Source organism: Urocitellus parryii, chromosome 9 (assembly GCF_045843805.1).
Source record: "Urocitellus parryii isolate mUroPar1 chromosome 9, mUroPar1.hap1, whole genome shotgun sequence".
Taxonomy (NCBI): domain Eukaryota; kingdom Metazoa; phylum Chordata; class Mammalia; order Rodentia; family Sciuridae; genus Urocitellus; species Urocitellus parryii.
In genome coordinates this window covers 139907714-139928195 of record NC_135539.1, presented here as the reverse complement: position 1 = coordinate 139928195, position 20482 = coordinate 139907714, and positions in this window count along the sequence as shown.

Sequence of the window (20482 nt, the reverse complement as noted above, 5' to 3'; positions counted from 1 at the left end):
ACTGACAAAATAATGAATTTTTTAACATGGACCCTAAGCATGTAGGAGAAGAAAGGATCTGTAGGAGAGGACAAGGAGGTATGATTAAGGAAAAAATTTACCCAGAGGTCAGAAAATATACTTCTTCAGACCAGTGGTTTACATATACCAGATTGAGTCCTTAGCCTGGATTGCTGTATACCAGATGATTAGAGCAGTTTGTTAAAAATCTAGATTATAGGGCTCCTCTGGTTTCACCCCCCCCTCAATTTCCATCCATCCTAATTCAGTAGGTGTCACTAAAGTGAAACCCTAAAGCATTTAGGGTTTCAAGATCTTTGCAACACTAACACTCTCACCCTGGTCGGTAGAAAGACTTCCTGCATGTCTGCCCAGCCTCTGCTTCAGCCTCTGCTGACGTGAAGGGCAGGAGCATGGAGGTTTCTATCACCTAATGAAGCAGCCACTCTCCTTTTCAGGCCATTTTCATTGTCACAAAATTCTTCCATGTATGAAGCTGAAATGTATCTCCTCTTGATCTTGTTCATTACCTCAGTTCTGTGTTGTACACTGATGGAGGGCACAGGTGTTAAGTCTCTTAACAGGGTGCCTCTTTTTGTTTGACCATCAGACATGTTTCCCCTCTAAAGAAGCAGAACAAAAACAAAAGTCATGATTCTCTGAAAGCCAGGGAAAGACTTGAAAGCACTCGACCAGGAGTTTCCAACCCCACACATTTACCCCTGCACCACTTTTGTAGTCATTTTGAATTAATACTTCCTTGCTCAAAATGACATTGAAAATGTCTTCCCTGTGCACCCTTTCCATGTAATAAAGATCTGGCAGGATGTCTCGGGCAGTCTGTTTGACCCTATTCTATGTTGTGGTTTGCCACTTGTCAAATCTCTCTTGTAAAATCAAGGGGGAACTTCCCTTGCCTGTTAATGATGCAACATTCATGTAGAAGACCAGGGCCTTCTGAGACAGGGTAAGGAAACTCTACATAGGGTGAGAGCCAGAGAAGGTCAAGGACCAACCCCCTTACATCCTTTACAAAGACTCTCATGCTGTAGCTCCAAAACCTGGAGTGAACTTTCCAATGAAATTTTCATCTTCACAAATATCTAATTTATGGTCAGAAGATGTTCTCAGGAGATTAGACATTGCTGAGCTAGAACTTAAAAACTTAATAAATTTGGCTAAAATCGCATGCGTCTAATAGAGTACTGTCACTTTGGTGGCCATTTAGTTAATTTAAGAAGATGCTATTCCTGGGATCCAAGAAGGTAGGCCAGAGAGAGGCTGCATTCTGTGTCGCTCCAGGACCTGGGATTCAAGTCGCAGGAATACTGTTTCTCTGCGAGTGATTAGAGGACCCTCCAACAGCTGCTCCCACTCAGGAATCATGGCTGCTGTGCTGGGCAGGACTCCCAGCCACTCGTCCACACAGGTCCTCTGGATACCCAAGTAGGACCACCAGCTTTAGCACCCACACAGGACTCCTGGCCACCCACTCACACAGGAATCCTGGCCACCACTCCCATCAGGACCCCCATCTACCCATGTGGGGCTCCTCCGGTTGCCTCCATCTTGGGGCACTGCAACCACTGCCACAGTCCCCTACATGTGGTAGCCTACACTTGGGGACACTGCACTGAGTCCAGAGACAGTTGCCAGCTACAATTCTCCACACCACAGAGCAGCATCTCTGACCACACCACTCAATGCCAGCGCCTATCCCCACCTGACCTGACACCCCATTGTTGAAAGCAGCCGCCTCCATCTTGGGATACCTTCATCACCATCTTTAGTTGGGGCAACTCCCAGCTTGGAACACCGGGTGGGGCCTAGAAACAATATCAAGGTACCAAAAGTCCCCAGCTTCTGCCTCTCCCCCGCAGCCTCTAACCTGGCACAGTGCCTGTGGCTACATGGCTAGTCCGTACCTTGCAAAACCAGGGCCTGAACTACCCAATATAAAACAGCTCTCCACAACAGGTGTGCAGCCCCCAGAGCGCAGCCCATAAGATCTCTCAAGAGAGAAAGGTTCCTGATTGGGAAGTAGAAAGGGAGGGGGTGAGTGAGATACAGTTTAGAGACTAAATTAGAGACCAGGAATTGTGTGGTCTATGGGTGATATAAGAGGATAAGACCAAACAACCACATCACATGAACAGGCCCCAAAGGACATCCTTGGACCAACCCTGATAACCTTCACCATCCTCAGGGTGAAGATACCAGCAAACAACAGACAACCCCACCTATTGTATGAGAAGGAAAGCTGGAAAGATACTGATCTCCAACAAAAACAATCCTTGTGTCTTCCTTCCTTCCAGATTTTTTTTTTCTGTCTCTCTCTCTCCTCCTGCTCTCACATCCCCAACATTTGTGAAACCAAATACTTTTCATGAATTAGGCTACTGAGGACTGGGATGTTCAAATAGTATATTACATGGTGTTGTATATTATTTTATTGCCTATTTTTACATTTTTTACTTTTCTTAATATTTATGTTTTTTGCTTTTTTATACTCTACTGTCTTCCTACTTATTTGTCTCCCCCAAATCACTTTCTCTCTCTTCTCCTGCTACTAACCAACTTCTTTAGATTCCTCTTTCATGCTTCCTAAAATCTAATAACTCTGTATTCTCACCTCCTACCCCCTCAACATCTCATCCTACACCTCACCCCAGGTTCTTTATCCACTATCAGAAACTGTAGACCCTTTTGCAAACTACTGTTTATAGTAGTTTGTAGATAATAATTTTGTAGTTAATAATTAAACACTTTGTAGATAATAGTTAAACATACCATTTCTGTATATTGTGGCAAAACCATAAACATCTTAATAACACCTATTTGGTTTAAGGTTGTATAATCTTTGTATTGGGTTCTTTACACATTGTTCTCCCTCTTAAAGGAGAGGTATTAGAAACCTGCAGGGACACTGTAGGGTAAAAACTTAGCTACTCTTATGGATCGTTTCTTACCTTTTTTACAAAATGGCTACATTATGGGTCTCTAGTCTTGTTCTGAGTGATGTTAATTGCCCTTGCTAAATGCTGAATTTTGTAAAAAAATTTTAAAACAATGAAAAATTGTATTTATCATGTACAACATAATATTTTGAAATATATATGTACATGTGAATGGTTAAATTTAGCTAGTTAACAAATACATAGCCTCACATAACTATCATTTTTGTGGTAAGAATACTTAACATCACTTTCTTTGCATTTTTTTCAGAATATACTGCATTGTCACTAACTACAGTCACCATTCTATTTGATAGGTCTTTTGCACATATTCTTCCCAGCTGCAATTATGTGTCTTGTGACCAAACCACTTTTATTTTATCTTTTTATTTCCTCCTGACTGGGAGACTCCCTGGGATACTGACAAAAATTTTCCAAACTGAACTGGGAAAGGGACATCTTACCCTTGAAACTAAAAGTTGTTCCATTTTCCATTTGGTTGATAGGTTGGGAAATTTCTAAAGCCTATCCAAACCTCACTCCAGGCATTTCTGGTCTCAAGAAAATGTTTGGCCCAGGTATCTGTGGGAAAGTGAGTTCCTGGAAGCAGAGTCACAGCCCTGTAGTGGAGGTAGGCATGCAGCCTGCCCTCCATGCCCGAGTCGCTTTCTCCCAGGCTGCACTGAGTCATCTGGTAGTTTCTCATTGGCAAGCACCCCTCATTAGCTGTGCTCTCCCCACTGAGCTGCGTTTTTCTTTTATGAGTTCAACATTCTTTCACTCATGCTCTGTCAGTGAGTCACAGGCACCCCCCACAGTAAAAGGGAGAGGTACAAAACCAAAGTTGAACATGTTCTAGATACTTGCATTTATCTTTGTGCTGTGACTAAATAGGTTCAGGGAACATTCCAGTGGAAGGCGCTTCTGCATTTTACTATGGGCAACTTTCCACTATCTCCACCCAGAAGAAAGAAATGGAGCATGGGCTTTTCCCCTTTATCCATACCTGGTATCTCTCTTTTAGAGTACTATTCATGACATTTTCTCACACTTAAGTGATGGTACACAGTTCAAGAGAAGAGCTTCATACAAGTGAATAAACGACATGTATATGGTGAATATGATTATGAGGTCATGAGTAATTTCTTGTATGGCTTTTAGGGAATCAGTAGATTATCATCTTACCTCCTTCAGTCTCAGTAATTAATTGAAAATAATCATCCATCCCCAGTTTTACTTCTGAGTTCTCCTTTTGGGACTAAACAGCATAATATACTCAAAAACATACAGGAGGATGTAAAGTACCTTGTAATAGGATCTTAGTCCATCCTGTTGTTTGTCTCTATAGAGACAGAGTTTGGCACAGTTACCTGTTGTTTGTTTACAGTTCAGTGGGAGTCAGGTATTTAAAGTAAAGTCTAGGTGAGCAGAGGCCTTATTTGTTTACCCAGAGTTCAAAACAGTGCCCTGGGCATTGTAGGCTCTCCACAAATAATTGGCTGGGCTCTCCCCAGGCTGCCAAGTTCCTGCTCAGTTCTCTCTTATTCTGCTACACCCTGTCCACTAGCTAAACGTAAGAAGGCACTGTAGGTAGAACATTGCCCACTTTTACTCAAGAGCCTTCAGGGCTCACCCACATGCCATCTTGCTCCTCTTCTCTCCACATTTCCTGCTCTGACTTCTTCCATCTCTTCTCATTCAAACCCCCCAAACCCTTTCTCTGGTTTGTGTTCCCAGTCTGGAGGCCTCAGCAAAATCTCCTGTATATACAGCTTCTTTCCCCTGACTGTCTTCATTAGCCTGTCCTAACTGAAATCCACATCTCCTTCAAAGACACTGACCCTCCCACATTGCTTTCAAATGAGAATGATTTATGTTTCTTCTCAAACTTTTTACTTAGTATGGGAGTTAAGATATATGTCCTTGATTTTCAATTTTTCTCCTCTCAAATACTGTTAAATCTCCCTTTAAAAAGTTCTCTGAAAACATCTGCCATTATTTTTTACTTTTTAAATTGAGAGATTAAATTGTATGTATTTACATTGTATAACATGACATTGTGGAACGTCAATATTCATCTCCTACCTAGTTCTTAAGCCCTAGATCTCCACTCTCTCTTTATTTTTATTTATTTTTTTGATTCTGGTTTTGAACTCGTAGCCTCACTTGTGGCTAGCACTCATTATTACCACTGAGCTCCACTTCAGGGCAATGACATGCCTTAGGGCATATCCTTGGCAGGAACCAGACCTCCCTCTGAGCTCTCTGATTCCGACTCACGTTTCCAACTCAGTTCCTCTAGTAACACTCCTCTGCTGGCCATGGAATCTTTTCTCATTTACCCTTTCCTCTTTACTGCCTTTTGTTTCCTCCACAGCCTCTCTTCCCTTGTTATCCAGTTTAGTTCTTGGGTTCAGTCTCATAATATTTCTTCAGATACATTTTCAACTCCCTTGCCCTTTGGATGTTCATTTCATTAACCTCATTAAATCTAATTCTTCACCCATTTTGTTTGCACCCAAGCAGGCAAATAGGACTAGAGAATAGTAAACAACTAGGCAGACTGGCCTGTTGGAAATTCATGTGTATTAACTTAAATGACATGATTCACTTGCACTTGTTAGCAAGTCCTTCTCCCAGTTAACTGGAGCCTGGATTGTCATCTTTTCCTTTCCCTTCAAACCTTCCTCTTAGCTGATATTTTTCTTCTTATTTTCCTCTTTGCTTGGTATTTTGCTGAGTAAATACCAACAATCAGGAAAGAATCTTCTCATTCTTCCCTACCAACCTCCAATGTACCTGCACCTGTGCCCACAGTCCCTCTCCTCCTATTGTAGTGGACGAATTTCCCGTGTCTTGTATGAGGTCAACCCTGGATAACTTTGCTCTGGATTCTGTTTGTTCCATTCATACTATGTCAGACTGACTGATGCTTTGCCATTTTTAGAGGAAACAGCTTTCATGATGACACCAAGACACCAGGTTCTACAGGTTTTAGCAGAGAAGAATTCTAGGAAGAGAAATTCCATAGAGTTTTAAGGGCAACCATTTAAGCAGAGCCAACTCTGATAGCCCAAGTTTCATTTTCTCCTTGAGATTTTATGTTTATTCTTGCATCTCCTACTGTATTTTGTACCTAAAGACACACAGCTCTCCTAAAACTTTGATCCAAGTACTGCCACAATCAAAATCAACTTTGGTCTTTTCCTTGGTATAACTGAGGCAGGCTAGAATTTCTCAAAGGCATTTTACTGGAAACATGGGACTCATGTTTATTTGTTTATTCAGCCATCATTGAGTGTCTCTTATTTTTATTATGCTCAGTCAGGAGTCATAGGACACAGTCTATGTTATCCGTTCAGAAGCTAGAAGGGAATAAAAAGAAACAAACGCTTGCACAGAATGCAACAGTATTCAGATGAAGTACAGGTGGGACTCCCATACAAGTGGCTTTCTCTCCCTCTTTTGGGGAGGTTGGGGAAGCACACAGAGAAGAGGTTCTCTGAGTTTGGGGAAAAGTAAGCAGTTCAGCATAGTGAGAGTGTTGATATGAGGGAGGAGGCCGGCAAGAAGGACACAAGAAGTCAGAGAAGGGCCCAGCCTTGGAGGCTCTGGGTTCGATCCTCAGCACCACATAAAAATAAATGAATAAAGATATTGTGTCCATCTACAACTAAAAAGATATTTTTAAAAATTCAGACTTTGTCTTGCATATGAGAAGGCGATTTTGAAGGTTTTTTAAGTATTAAAGTTTACATTCAGGCAGTGCCCTCTAGTCGGGAAGTCTGAGAAAGACAAGGTGAGAATGCAGGTGCAAATGATATGGGGGTCTCTTCAAGCAGGTGTGAGGAGAGTGCATCAGTGAGTTTTCATGGCCTTGGGTGGAGTTAGGGGATGAAGTGAGGAATGACATATTCTCCTTTGGCTGACTAGAGGGATGGAGGTAAATGCGAAAGGAATCAATAATTTATAGTGAAAAGTGTTTCTACTACATCCTTTGGGGATTAACATTAAAAAATAATTTTTGCCTACAAAATAAAATTATTCTTTTGTGACCTTTTCCTTAAATGGGTTGGTGATTAATTTGCCCTAAGATTTGTTGTTATTATGTGTTATGTTATTATGATTTTTAGAAATTAAATAAGACTATTTGTAGAATGACAAATCTGTTTTCACCTCACCCCAGGGCTTAGTGAAGCTATCCTGAAAAATTTGGAAAGCTCATTCCCAGACAAATATTTGAAAGATTTCATTCAAATCCTATGACTGTTAGCTTTATAATATCATCTGTTTAACTAGTAAAGACAGATTCTAGTAAAGACAGATTTATTCAAAAGTGGTTAAAGAAGACATGCCAAAAATTTCAGACTTTCTTTGAGATTTAGAAATGATAAAACTAGAACAAAAATGTTAACAATAGGTCTTACTCTAGTCCAAGCTGCAGTAAGCACTGTGACTTTGATCACAGCAATCCCCTGAGGTAAGCATGTTCAACATCGGCTTGGCACATGCTGCTGCTGCTGGCTCTGAGAGGATTTATAAGCCGTTCAAGAGAACAGCTGGGAAAGGCAAGACCAAGATTTGACTGAAGAGAGAGGGGAAATCTACAAGTTGAAGAGATATAGACTTGAAAGACTGATCTTTTAGATGTCCAGGGTGATTAACATCTGATGCTAATCGAAGGGCAATGAAGTTAAGCCACAGGAAGTACAGTAGAGAAAATACAAAGAGGTGTGTCATTTAGCATGCTGCCTGACATACACACAAAGAAAATAATATGCTGGAGTTTCTTCTAGGAAATTCGGCAACCGCAAATCCTGACCACTGGTTGTGCTTCGATATGGCCTATGCTTGTCTAGAGTGATTACAGTAAACAAAAAGCCAGGATGCTTATGTGTAGTGATCGCCAAACACTTTGCTCACATAAGCCCTGGAAGACTTTTTTAAGATGATATAAAGCTATGCAGTGCCACTCACATTTTAAGTTCCTAGATGAAATTTTTTGTTACAAGTGCAAATAATTTCAAAACAAACAATTTCCAGCATATTATAAATACTATTATCAAGCTGTTAAATAGTTCCTTTAAATATATCTTAAATATATCCTAAATACCATCAGGATTTGATACTGTCATCCATATTAAAATAGATGAACATGTTTTATAATATTTGAAAATTTATTATTATTCTTATCTTTGAATTAACATTCCCTTCCACACAGAATTTTATTCTAATAGATCTATTTTGGCCCTGGAAGTCTTACATTGTTTACTTTATAATTCTCCTTGAAGAAAATATATAAATTGAAATTTCAATATTTAAAAAATTTCCCAGAATGTATTATTATACAATTTATTAGTAAAAATGGGTTCAATAAAATGTGTGGAATGTAATGTAAAATTCTAAGTTTGGAAAATAATAGGACCATTTTTCTTTATCCTAATTATTTCAGGTATCTCTGAGGCAAGGTGCGTCATCAATTTTATTCTCACTTTTAATTTTTATACATATAGGCACAGAGAAATTTTGTCCAATGATTCGATAGCTAGGAGTGGGAATGGAATGATACAGAAATATTGCTTAATTAATTACTCTCCTTCTGTGTTGAATACCAACACTTGTATCAGGAGATTGAGCAACAGTTTACTTAATGATCTATCAACTGATAAATCAATTAGGTATTCCTTCAATTATTTCAAAATCAAAGAGCTGGAAACCACCTGACTTGTAACAAACCTCCAATTATTAGTCCTTTGTCTTCTCAACACCAACATCAGTATTTGAAACATTCCCTTGCCACCCATAGGTTTTTAAACTCTGCGGGCAACTTTAGGATGGGAGAGAAAGGCCCGTTTATATAGTGAGAGAAAAGTTAATCTGTGGCCCATTGCATACCTCTTAGGCATTGCAGAAAAGTAGAGAATTTGAAAATTTAGTCTCTTATATAATCTATGTTTAAATGTCTCTCAGGAAGTTGTCACATTCCACTGAGCTACAGACATTGTGAACACTACAAATTCAGTGCTCTTGCTCACATGCGTCGAAATTATAACATTTGGGTCATCTGGGATGTCTTTATTCCTAAGTAATAGCTAAGTACCTAATCAATGTGATCCAAAGAATACCATAATATTTTTCTAGATTCTGTATTTATTCCAAAGCAGTGTTCTGAAATTTTTACTATTATTCTAAATGAGGTCTTTACAGTGTTTTATTGGTAGGATTTCCTAGAAGAAATAATATCTGGTGTTTATTGAATATGGGTTATGTGCCAGATTCTTTTAAAATACTTTACATAAATTTAGTACTACTAACAACACTATAAAGTAGATATTATCCCTACTTTTACAGATGACAAAAGGAATAGACATATTGAATAATTTTCCTCTGGTTTCATTTGGTGGTAGAACTGGGCTTCAAACCTATGTATGCGGTTTGGCTCCGAAGCCTGGCACTTAATGTGTAATTTAACAAGCTACCTTAACCATTATCTTAATTTGTCTGGATTTCTTACAGTAGTTTTCCAGATAATTTTTGAGACCTTGAGAATAAGGAGCATCAGGCAAATGGTGTTTCATGGAGTGTGGTGGGTGATAACTGTAGAAGTGGGGCACCACAGCAAGCCTGGGACACCTAAAAGCACAATACCAGATGGGAAGACTCAGAAACAAGCAGGGCACACTTCAAAGAGAGCCACGGCTGTGGCTGCATCACAATGGCTCTCTGCCTGGCCCCTTTAGGAATTTGGTGGGTAAAGCAGGGAATTTGTCCTTTTGAGTCAGTGATAGATGTTGAGTATTCTGTCTGTCCACGTATATAGAGGAGGCCTAGAGGGAGGCCTATAATGACCGCCATTCCATTCACTGGTCTCATGTTAGTTGATTGCATTCACTGTGAATGATCAGTACCTTGCTGCACACATGCAGAAATGATCAGGGTTATAAATGCCTTAGAGCAGAAAGTGTGATATCATCACAATACATTTCTGAGTCAGGAATGTTTCAGTCTTAGTTTCATATTATTTTCCATTCTACTTGCCAATGGCAAGTCTAAAGGAAGGAAGGAAGGATTGTGATAGATCATCTAAGAGTTTGGGATGAATATTTATGAACACAAACTTTAGTGCATGCCTTGAAGGTCAGAAAGTCAGTGCACGTTAGAACAAGAGAAGAAGGGAATTCCCAAGGTCTTGGTAGAAGATATATGTGGCCACCTGGAACTGTGATTCTGGGATTGGAGCCCACAGTAGCTTATGTTTCATTGTGTATTAGAGCACGGTGTTATTTAGAAGGAAAGAAAAAAAATAGAAGAGCAGAATGGTTAGCATCCAGACCAGTGAGAATTGTGAGTTAGCGTCTGGAATTGTATCTGGAGAGAAGCAGAAGCTTTGGAGCTGCTCTTAGGGTCACTTCTGTTTGCTCCTGGATGCCTCTTTTGGGAGCCAGAACATTGTTAAGAGGATTTACTGATAAAGACCTGTCAAAGAAAGTGAGAGACTTAGAGTGAGGCTTAAATAAATAAGTCCTTCAGCCCACCTGGAATTAACATCAAATAAGAAGGAATCTTTGCCTGTTTTGTTAAGTATTCTGCAAATATTAAAAATCTACTAAACTCTAACTGGAACAGGTGGCACTTCACCCCCTGTCATGATATACCCTCATGTAATTTCTGACAGAGGATTGGAGACACCACTAAAGTGAGAGAATCTTGGCACCTATCTTCCACATGAGTCAGTTGTGATAGAGCTATCCAAATACTCAATCTGAGTCTGGGCACAGAACCAAAATAAAGGGAATCTTGGATATCCTGCACCATGAACAATTGAGTGGCTTGTTCACTGATGTGCTTACCTCTGGGGTTTACATGGTAAGAGCTAAATTGAAGAAAATAACCAGAATGAACATAGAGTTGGAGACAAGTCATAAGACCATAGATTTGGAGACAAGTCAAAGACAATGAGAAAACTTGGCCTCAAAAGAGAAAAAGGAAAAAATGATATGATTTTTGCATTTGAAGTAATGTCCTATGGGAAAAGGGACAGACATATATTGGTCTGCAGAGCAGATGAAGGGTGGAAGTTTTGGTGAGGCATACTTAAACCCATTACTGGAAAGAATTATCTAATAATTCAGAACTTTGGAAATGTGGAATGGGCTGGAAATGACCAAGGGAATGCTATTATGGGGTGGGGTTTTTGCAGTGGGTGGAAATCAGAGTGGGCTATGTAGCTTATGGAGTTCTATTTTTAAAATTAAAATTGCATTTGGAAATTCCTTTGCTTTCCTCCTTCACTTTAAAGATATGCCCAACTTGTAAGCCAAGAAAATTCAACAATTTTTTAAATTACATTTATTTGCTAGAAAACATGACTGTGGTTTGTAACATAGCTTCCTGTGATGACCTTTCTAGAGGGGGTGATCTGAATATGAATTATGAACTCTATTTCAGGTTCCAAACACTTCACCATGAGCAAAAAGGAAGGGGATGATGAGTGTCCTCAACGAGAAAAAGATATTTAATTATTTGATGGCTGGAGGGCACTCTTGCCCTAAGGAAAGAGTAATTGTATTTTGCTATTTTAGTTAGATTTTTTGCCACTGTAACCAAAAGACCTGACAAGCTGGTCAGGACCTTAAACAAGACCCAGAGATGCAGGTGTCAGAACAGCTACCTGACACGAACAACACAGAGGAGGAAAAGTTTATTTGGGGCTCCTGGTTTTAGGGGTCTCAGTCTATGGATGGTGGACTCCATTGCTCTGGTCCAAGGTGAGGCAGATCATCATTGACACAAAAGTGTTGGGGAGGAAAGCAGCTCAGGACATATCATTCAGGAAGCAGAGAGAGAGTTCCATTTACCAGGGACAAAATATATGCCCAAAAGGCACATCCTGGTAACCTGCCTCTTTCAGCTACACCCTACTTGCCTTCAATTACCACCCAGTAAATCCATTCAAGGGATTAATGTGCCAACTAGGTTAAGGTTCTCATATCCTAATTATTTCACTTTATATTTTATATAAATACAATTCTTATATTGTCTCATATATGAGCTTTTGAGGGCTACCTCATATCTAAACCATAACACTTGCTCTGAGGGTGTAGCTATCAAATCCACAACAGAATAAATTTCTGATGGGGAGAGGGTACAAGTTAGGGGATGTCCTTAAACAGGATCCAAAGATGGAAGTGTCAGAACAGCTACCTTTTTCAAGCAGCAGCCGATCACAGTCATGTGTTGCTTAGTGGTGGAAATACATTCTGAGAAAAGCATTGTTAGGTAATTTCATTGTTTAGGAACCCATAGAGTGTATTTCCACCAATCTAGATGGTGTAGCTGACTACACAGTCTATGTGGGGTAGCCCATTGCTCCTAGGTGTCAAACCTGTCGAACATGTTACTATACTGGAAACTGTAGGCAACTGAAACACAACAGGAAATATTTATGTATGTAAATATATCTAAACTTGGAAAAGGTACAGTAAAAACATAGTACACAAGGTAAACAAACCAACAGACCTACAAAGCTTTATCTGATTAGGGCACTACTGGAAATGGAGCTTGCAGGAGTGAAAGTTGCTCTGGGTGAGTCAGGGGGTAAATGGTGAGTGAATGTGAAGGCTCAGGACAGTACTGTACACTGCTGTAGGCTTTATAAACACCGTGCATTAGGTGGCACTGAATTTATTTTAAAAACATCTTTCTTTAATAATAAATTAATCTTAGATTATTATGATTTTCTACTTTATGAACTTAATCATTATTTTAATTTTTGACTCATTTGTAATGACAGCTTAAAACAAAACACATTGTTCAGCTGTATAAAAGTAGTTTTCTTTCTTTAAATCCTCATGCATAACCTTTTTCTATTTTTAATTTTTTTCCTATTTAAACTTTTGTCAAAGACTAAGACACAAACACAGACATTAGGCTGGACTTACAGAGGATTGGGATCACCAATATCTCTGTCTTCCACCTCTACTCTTATCCCACTGGAAGGTCTTCAGGGGCATTAACTAATATGGGCAGTAACAAATATCATCTATGCTGATAAAATGCCTTCTTTTAGAATATCTCCTGAAGGAACTACCTGGGCTGTTATATAGTTTACCTCCTCCCCCACTTTTAACGAATAGAAGGTGTGGACTCTAAAATAATGATTAAAAGTAGCCGGGGAGGTGGCTCATGTCTGTAATCCCAGCAGCTCTGGAGGCTGAGGCAAGGAGGATCATGAGTTCAAAGCCAGTCTCAGCAAAAGTGAGGCACTAAGCAACTCAGTGAGACCCTGTTTCTAAATAAAATACAAAATAGGGCTGGGGGTGTGGCTTAGTGGCTGAGTGCCCCTGAGTTCAATCCCTGGTACCCACCCACCCAAAAAAGAAAATAAAAAGTATTGTACATGTACTATGTAACATATTAATGGTATATGCACAATATATTTAGTATAATATAAACTATGTGGTATTCACATAAACTAGTATTTGCTATTACCAAGTATTACATACTGTACACAATTATATATTCTATACTTTTACACTACTGGTGGCACAGTAATTTGTTTACAATAGTGTCACTGTAAGCACGTGACTAATGCACTGTGTTAAGATGTTATGATGGCTATCATGTCACTATACACTAGGATTTTCCCAGCTCCATTATAATCTTAAGAGACCACAGTTCTATATGTGGTCCATCCTTAACTAAAATTCAATATACTGCAGGTTTACTGTCTTAGGTCAGGTTCCCCAGGAAGGGACCAAGACAGGGATTTTTGAGAAGGTAATTTATCACAGGAGCCCTCTCAATGGAAGAGAAGTAAAAAAAGTGAGATAGGGCAAGGGGCATAAAATAAGGCTAAGGTCTCAGCTGGGACTAGCTTCATCCTGTACCTGACAGGGAATTCTGGGGCATGAATTACACACAAGTGAGTCTCACTTTGAGACAAGGGAGACAGTCCTATACATAACCCTATCAAACAGGCCATGGATGAAGGTACAGTACTCTTTCAATGGATCATGGCTGACTGGTGGGGGATGTTCTCTGGAGAAGGAGCAGCCGTGGGTTCTGAGCAGTGACCCTCCAGGCTGGTGGGGGTGCCTGTGGCCAGTGAAGGGGATGTGAGCAGGGCACCAAGAGCATCCTCCAATAAGAAGATTCTTTTCCTTTTCTTTCCCTCTCAGGAATTTTTTAATAGAAAAGAGAAGCAGATAAATTCCCTGGCTTTTATTTAAGGAATAATATTATTAAGGTTCTTTGAATAAATGTTTTTTTTTAATTGTTGGCCAGAGTTAACTACAACTGCAGTTGGAATCTTTTGGTTTGCTAGTAATTTGTGGTGATATGCTTGGAAGAATTCCCAGGCTGTAATTCACATCGGTTTCCATAAAACCATAGTAAAAATCGGTTATGTACAAAACATGTTTTCCTTAGTCACCACCTACGAAGACAAGGTTCCTTGTATGTCACTTTAAATCTATAAAATCTAAACTTTTCATTTATGATCATTTTTCAGACATATGATCAGCACGTATTTTTGGAAATATTTGATTCAGAAAAGCCAGCAGGTCTTCAAGGGGGTGAATTTGGCCTGGGATGAAACACTAACTAGCAACAGACAATCACAGAATGATCTGCTGTACGGTCACCTGCCCCATAAAATAGAGCCTACCTCTCAGCTTTAGGTTGATAATGCTGTGACTACCTGAGGGAATACCAATCAGTGGTGACAAATACTTCACCTTTTCAAGAGAAAATGGAAAACTGAGTTTTCTACACTAAAAACCCAACTTTGAAATATTGGAATAAACTTAAATTTGTAACACTTTCTGGGCCAGCTCTGCAGAAGCCAGGCATAGTCCCAGGACACTGCTTTTGCTTTGGAGGTCTGTATGCTTGCTTGAAGCTACTGGACTTGAAATTTTCCTGGAATGTAAAATACATCTCTAATTTATCTTTATATCATACACAAAAGGGAGCCTGGCACTTAAGAGATTCTCAGCAAACATTTATTAAATAACCTGTGAAAACTTTTGGAAGCTATTAGCATTAGTCTTTGACCATATTTAAGATGTACAATTGATGTGGGGATTTAGATCATTAGAGATCCAGAGATAAGGAGCTTTCTCGACCTCTAGGAGTTCACAGTGACTAGATAAATGGGCATGTGGAAGACAGTGATAGTTTATGGGGCTGGAAATCAAATGAAAAGTGAACAAATGGAGGGTCTGTGAGAGGCAAGCCCTGACGAGGGCACACTGTGGATCAGGGTAGATTCCCTGGAGGAGGTAATAGTGGAACTGAGTTTCAAGCCTGTCAGTAGGATGGCAGAAAGGAGAGGCTTTAAAGCAAAGGAAGCTCTGTGTGCAAAGGCATGGGATTACTAGAACAGTGCGGATGAGGGAAGTGCTCACTGCCTGGCACCCAGGGTGAAGGATGGGAAGGGAAGAGATGGGACACCTGAAGTGGGTAGCAGTTAGGTTTATGTAGGAATAAAGCTTATGGGCCATGCTTGGAGCTCAGCCTGTCGTGTAAGAATCAGGGAAGTCCCTGAAAAATCAGACAAAGTGGAGGAAGAGCATGAGCTGCTACAAGGGCTAGGGCCTGCTGAGCAGCAGTGCACCCTCAACTCCTGTGTGGCAGGGGCTACAGTAGTGACACACCTGCCTTTGCATCGCAGACGCAGACACTTCCTGTCACCTGGGGTCCTTCACAGGACCCTGGGTGTAGCAAGGATGGCATCCGTGAAGCGAGAGCATTCTCTGGAGCTTAGCCCCTGAGTGAGCTGCGCTTGTGCTGATGAAGTCGGGAGGGAAAGGACCACCCCGAGGCTCTTGCAGTCAGTTCTGGCAACCTGATATGCCTGGCAATGGCTCTGAGACCACGACAGTGAACCAGAGAGCTGGGAGTGAAGCCCACAGAAAAGCTCTACTCTCTTAGAGCAAAGATCTCTGGCCACTTCAGCTGCAGGCTGGTAGCTCAAGGGCAGATTGAATTACCCACTGAAAAGCAATTTGTTTGAATTAGTTGCTATCAATTACTATCTTATTTATCATAAAATCCCAATTCCTACCTGCCATGCTTCAAACACCACATCAGCTATTAAACTTAGTGTTCTGGTTCAAGGGCATATTTGGAACATGAGGTATACTAGTATGAGTCATTGGCTGTATGCACACTTGGAGAAAATCAAAATGTGTGTAAATAATAGAGTGAACCATCAGAAGACCCAACCTTTTTGTAGTTTGCTAATTAGCCGAGAACATCATTGACAAGAAGTATTACCCCCAAATTCAGCTTTTCTATAAATTCTGTGCTAACCATTGCTGTTTTTGTGAATATAAGCTTTGTTTCTGTTAATTTAAATAACAAGTAAACAAGTAATATAAAACTTTATCCTTTTTATTGTAAATCAAAGATGCTTATATAACATGTAAAAGTGTATGTGTGAGACATAAAATACAGCTTAAGACAGCAATATGAGTATAGGAATTAGGAAGGATAAAAACAACTATAAAAGGCACAACTTGTAAACAAGGCTTAATTTATGATTATGTCACATGCCGTCATGAAATGCTTCTACATGCTGAAAAAAATTCCCTGAATCCAAAGTGTTTAAAGGTGACAATCTTATCAAAGTGTGTGTCTTATTCAGTTTGCGCTGCTATAACAAAATATCATACAGTAGGTGATATAATTAAAAAAGAAACATAAATTAGCAAGGTGTGGTGACTCACACCTGCAAACACAACAGGAGGTTGAGGCAGGAGGATCACCAACGTGAGGCCAGCCTTAAGCAACTTAGCAGGACCCTTTCTCTAAAAGTGAAAAAAGATGGGGCTATAGCACAGTGGTAAAGCACCCAGGTTCTTACTCATTACCAAACAACAACAACAACAAAAACCAAAATGTATTTCCCATAATTTTCAAGGCCTCAAGTCTGAAACGAGGGTGCTAGCCTGGCTGGGTTCTGACAACAGCTTTTTCCAGTTTGGGAACTGCTGATTTCTCATTTTGTCCTCTTGTGACAGAAAGCAGGGATGTGTTTATTTTTTATAAAGTAAACAATCTTCTCACAATGGCCCCAGTGTGACCTTATCTAACCCTAATCTGGTCTAAAGGTTCCACTTCTAATACCAGCATTTAGGATTTCAACATATGAATCAGGGGCGTGTATAGACATTCATACCAGAATTCATACCAGAGTTGTGTGCAGCAGAGATGAAATGTACTGAGCAGGAATGCCCTCTTATGAAAGGAGTCTAAGCAGATACATGCTGCTCGTTATTCTGAAGATATAGCTGAGAACCTACTGAACAAATTTTGTGAAAAAGTAAAATCATTGGGGGTATCGTCTACTGAAACTTATGGGAATTCAATGGTACCTTCCCACTTTAATGGTCTTGATCAATATTTTTAACATTACTAATTAACATTTGGAGGAAGCACAGGAGGCCCCAGAGAGATATGACCTCAGGAAATTACTTCATTGTCAAGGTTAGAATGTTCTTTGGTCATTTATACACATAAATTGTCTTAGGTTCTTTCAGGAAAAATGTGGAGGAAGAACAGGTGGATGGATGGGAATATGGATGGAGAGACAGATTAACAGCGGGAAAGAATCTCAACCCACACTTAGAGGTGTACAATGTAACAGTTGTTTGCATTTTTATATCTCTGATTGATATTTGGAGCTCACAATTCCACCTTAGAAGAGGAAACTTAAACTCAGTAAATTTAAGATTTCCTCTCCTTCCCAGAAGAGCTCTGGCTCAGGTCTAAAGTGCTCATGCAGAACCAGGCATTGAATTGCAGGAGAATATCTGTTTTCAAGTCACTTATACCCACAGGTTTTCACTCAGACTCTGAGGTTCAGCCTGGGCCTCAGTCGTTGGCCCATTCAAGTCACTGCAGGACGACCCAAGCCTCTTCTGTCTAGTTGGTGACTCTCTTCAGAGTTGGGCCTCATTTGAGTCCTGGGATCATTTCTCTGCTGTCAGATCATCCTGGGTCATATTAACCCTGTGGTTTGGTCGTGGCTCTCCAGTCTTTTTCACTACCAAGTCACTCTTTCTGCTGCAGGGTGTAGATCCTCCCCTCCTCTAAATCTCTCAGGAGTCTTACCACTCCTCTGGGACTCTTGGCAGGGAGCAGAGGATCAGGCCTCTTTTTCTGGAGTCCACTCACTGATTTGCAGTCATTTTTGTCTGTTCTTTGTCTACATCTTCCCCAGCCTGGAGAAACTTTGAGAACTAAAGCAAATACATGGCTCTCAGGGTATTTCCACTTTCTACCTTGTTCCCCTGAGGCAGTAAACACAGGGGCAGTAACTGCCTAAAGCGGGTGCAGATGTGAGGAGATTAAAACAATGGGGTATGGGATGGCATCGAGGTGGAGGAAGGAAGAGAGACAGAGATTTATAGAATAGAAGAAAGCTGAGGTTTGGTGCTCCAGGACATGGTATTAAAAATCACTCCAGTTTGAATAATGAGTTACTCAAAGGGAGAATTTGCCAAATATCTGGAATGTTCCTCCTCACTGGCCTTTTCTGGGACATCTGTGCACTCAGCACTTAGCTTGTCCTATAGCATTGTCACTCCTTGAAAACAAATTTCTCCGAAACCTGGTAAGTGCTTTTTCAGTAGATTATTCATTTAATTGCCAAAACACATTTCTCGACTTACCTGAAACACCTCATAGAAATTAGCTCTTGACAGTGTTGATTTTCTTTTACTACCAGATTAATTTCCACTGCCAGGTTTGAGTTGCTGAACCACGGGGAGTTTGTGAGTTTTCTCTCCACCCATACACCCACCAATTCACCCACCTACTCAATATCTGATGAGCATCAACTGTGCTTGAAGAAGTAGAAATTCTAACAAGGACACAAGGGTTAGAACAACGAGACCAGGCCAGACTGAACTTCACAGATCAGTTCAGCCTTTATTCAGGAACAGGACTACACCTACAGGAATGGGCCCACTTTCCTGGTGGAAGATGAGCCACTGAACAAATGAGGGAACTGGGCTTATATGGGTTTGTGGGTGATGTAGTGAGTGTGTCCGCCTGCACACTCAGGAATCTTGAGTCCTTGAGCTGGGGGTCAGTGGCCAGCACCTGGAGAGGAGTTGTCTTGAAAGAGATTAGTGTTTCCTAGAGACTGTCATTTCCAGGTTTGATGAGACAATGTCCCCCACCTGTGGCCATCAACTGGGAAGGATTTATCTTGGGAGAGAAGAGAGTCATCATTGTATGGCTTTCTTTTCTATTTCTTTCTCCCAGGCCTCACTACTTTGGGGTTTTTCATTTTCCATATCCATAACAAGAGTGTCATTGCTTCCAAGCATTTGGTCTACTGAGGGTGGGAGCTCTTTACCTAGAAAATTGCGATTCAATGTCATAAGGGCTTTGACAGAAGTTGGTGGAGTTGTGGGGAATCTTTGCAAAGCTATCCCTAACTTCGTGATCCCCAGCTCAAAGATATCAGAAAAGGGTGCCTATACACCACTTCCCAGGCAATCACAGCTGTACCAAAGATATTTAATCCCTGTCAACTACCTACTGTCTATCTATCAGTCATCCATCTATCCATAGAGTTTTGAACTTCCGATGCAGGAGATTGAGTTATTATGCCCTTTTATTCATGGCTAACAGCTGTTCACCTACTGCCTACTCACTAGTGAGGCTAGGCCCAGCAAGCTAGCAGGGGTCAGGAGGATACAGAAGTGGAAAAATTCACTGTAAATGAGAAGATTAATCTTTCTATAGCACATTGATGGCTTATCTGCTTGATTTGTTGATTTACCTCTTCATTCTAGAAAGGACTGGAGAGGCAGCTGAGACTAAGATGCTGTACTGACCAGCGTCAACAGCAATCCTGCCTGGACTGTCCATTCTCCTTGACTGTAAAAACCAGGGAAAGTACAAAAGCATATGACTCACAAAGACCAAGGATAATAAACTTCTTTTGACAGAAGCTTGAAAATCTGTAGTGTTGTTAAGGATAAGATTACTAGCTTAATTCAAAATCTTTTGGAGCTAGGCAGCTCTGTTGTCTTTCCTTCACTTTCTAGATCTCTTTCCCCCCTTTTTTATTGGTGCATTATAATTATTTCTAACAATGGGATTTATTATAATACATTCATACATGCACACAACAAAACATTATAATTTGATCAATTTCATTCCCTAGTATCTCCCCCTTTCTTCCCCTCCCTCCCCCTGCTCTCCTTCTTTTATTCTACTGGTCTCCCTTCTATTTTTTAAAATTTGTTCTAATTAATTGTACATGACAATAAAATGCATTTTGACACGTTACAAAAATGGAACACAATTTCTCATTCCTCTGGATGTACGTGGTGCAGAGACACTCTAGTAGTGTAATCATACATATATACAGTGTGATAACATCTGTCTCATTCTACCATAATTCCTATCCCCACCGCCCCCCACCTCACTCCCTTCTGCACAATCCAAAGGTCCTTTATTCTTCCCTCCCCCTCCAGCCCTCTCCCCCCCCACACACTATGGAT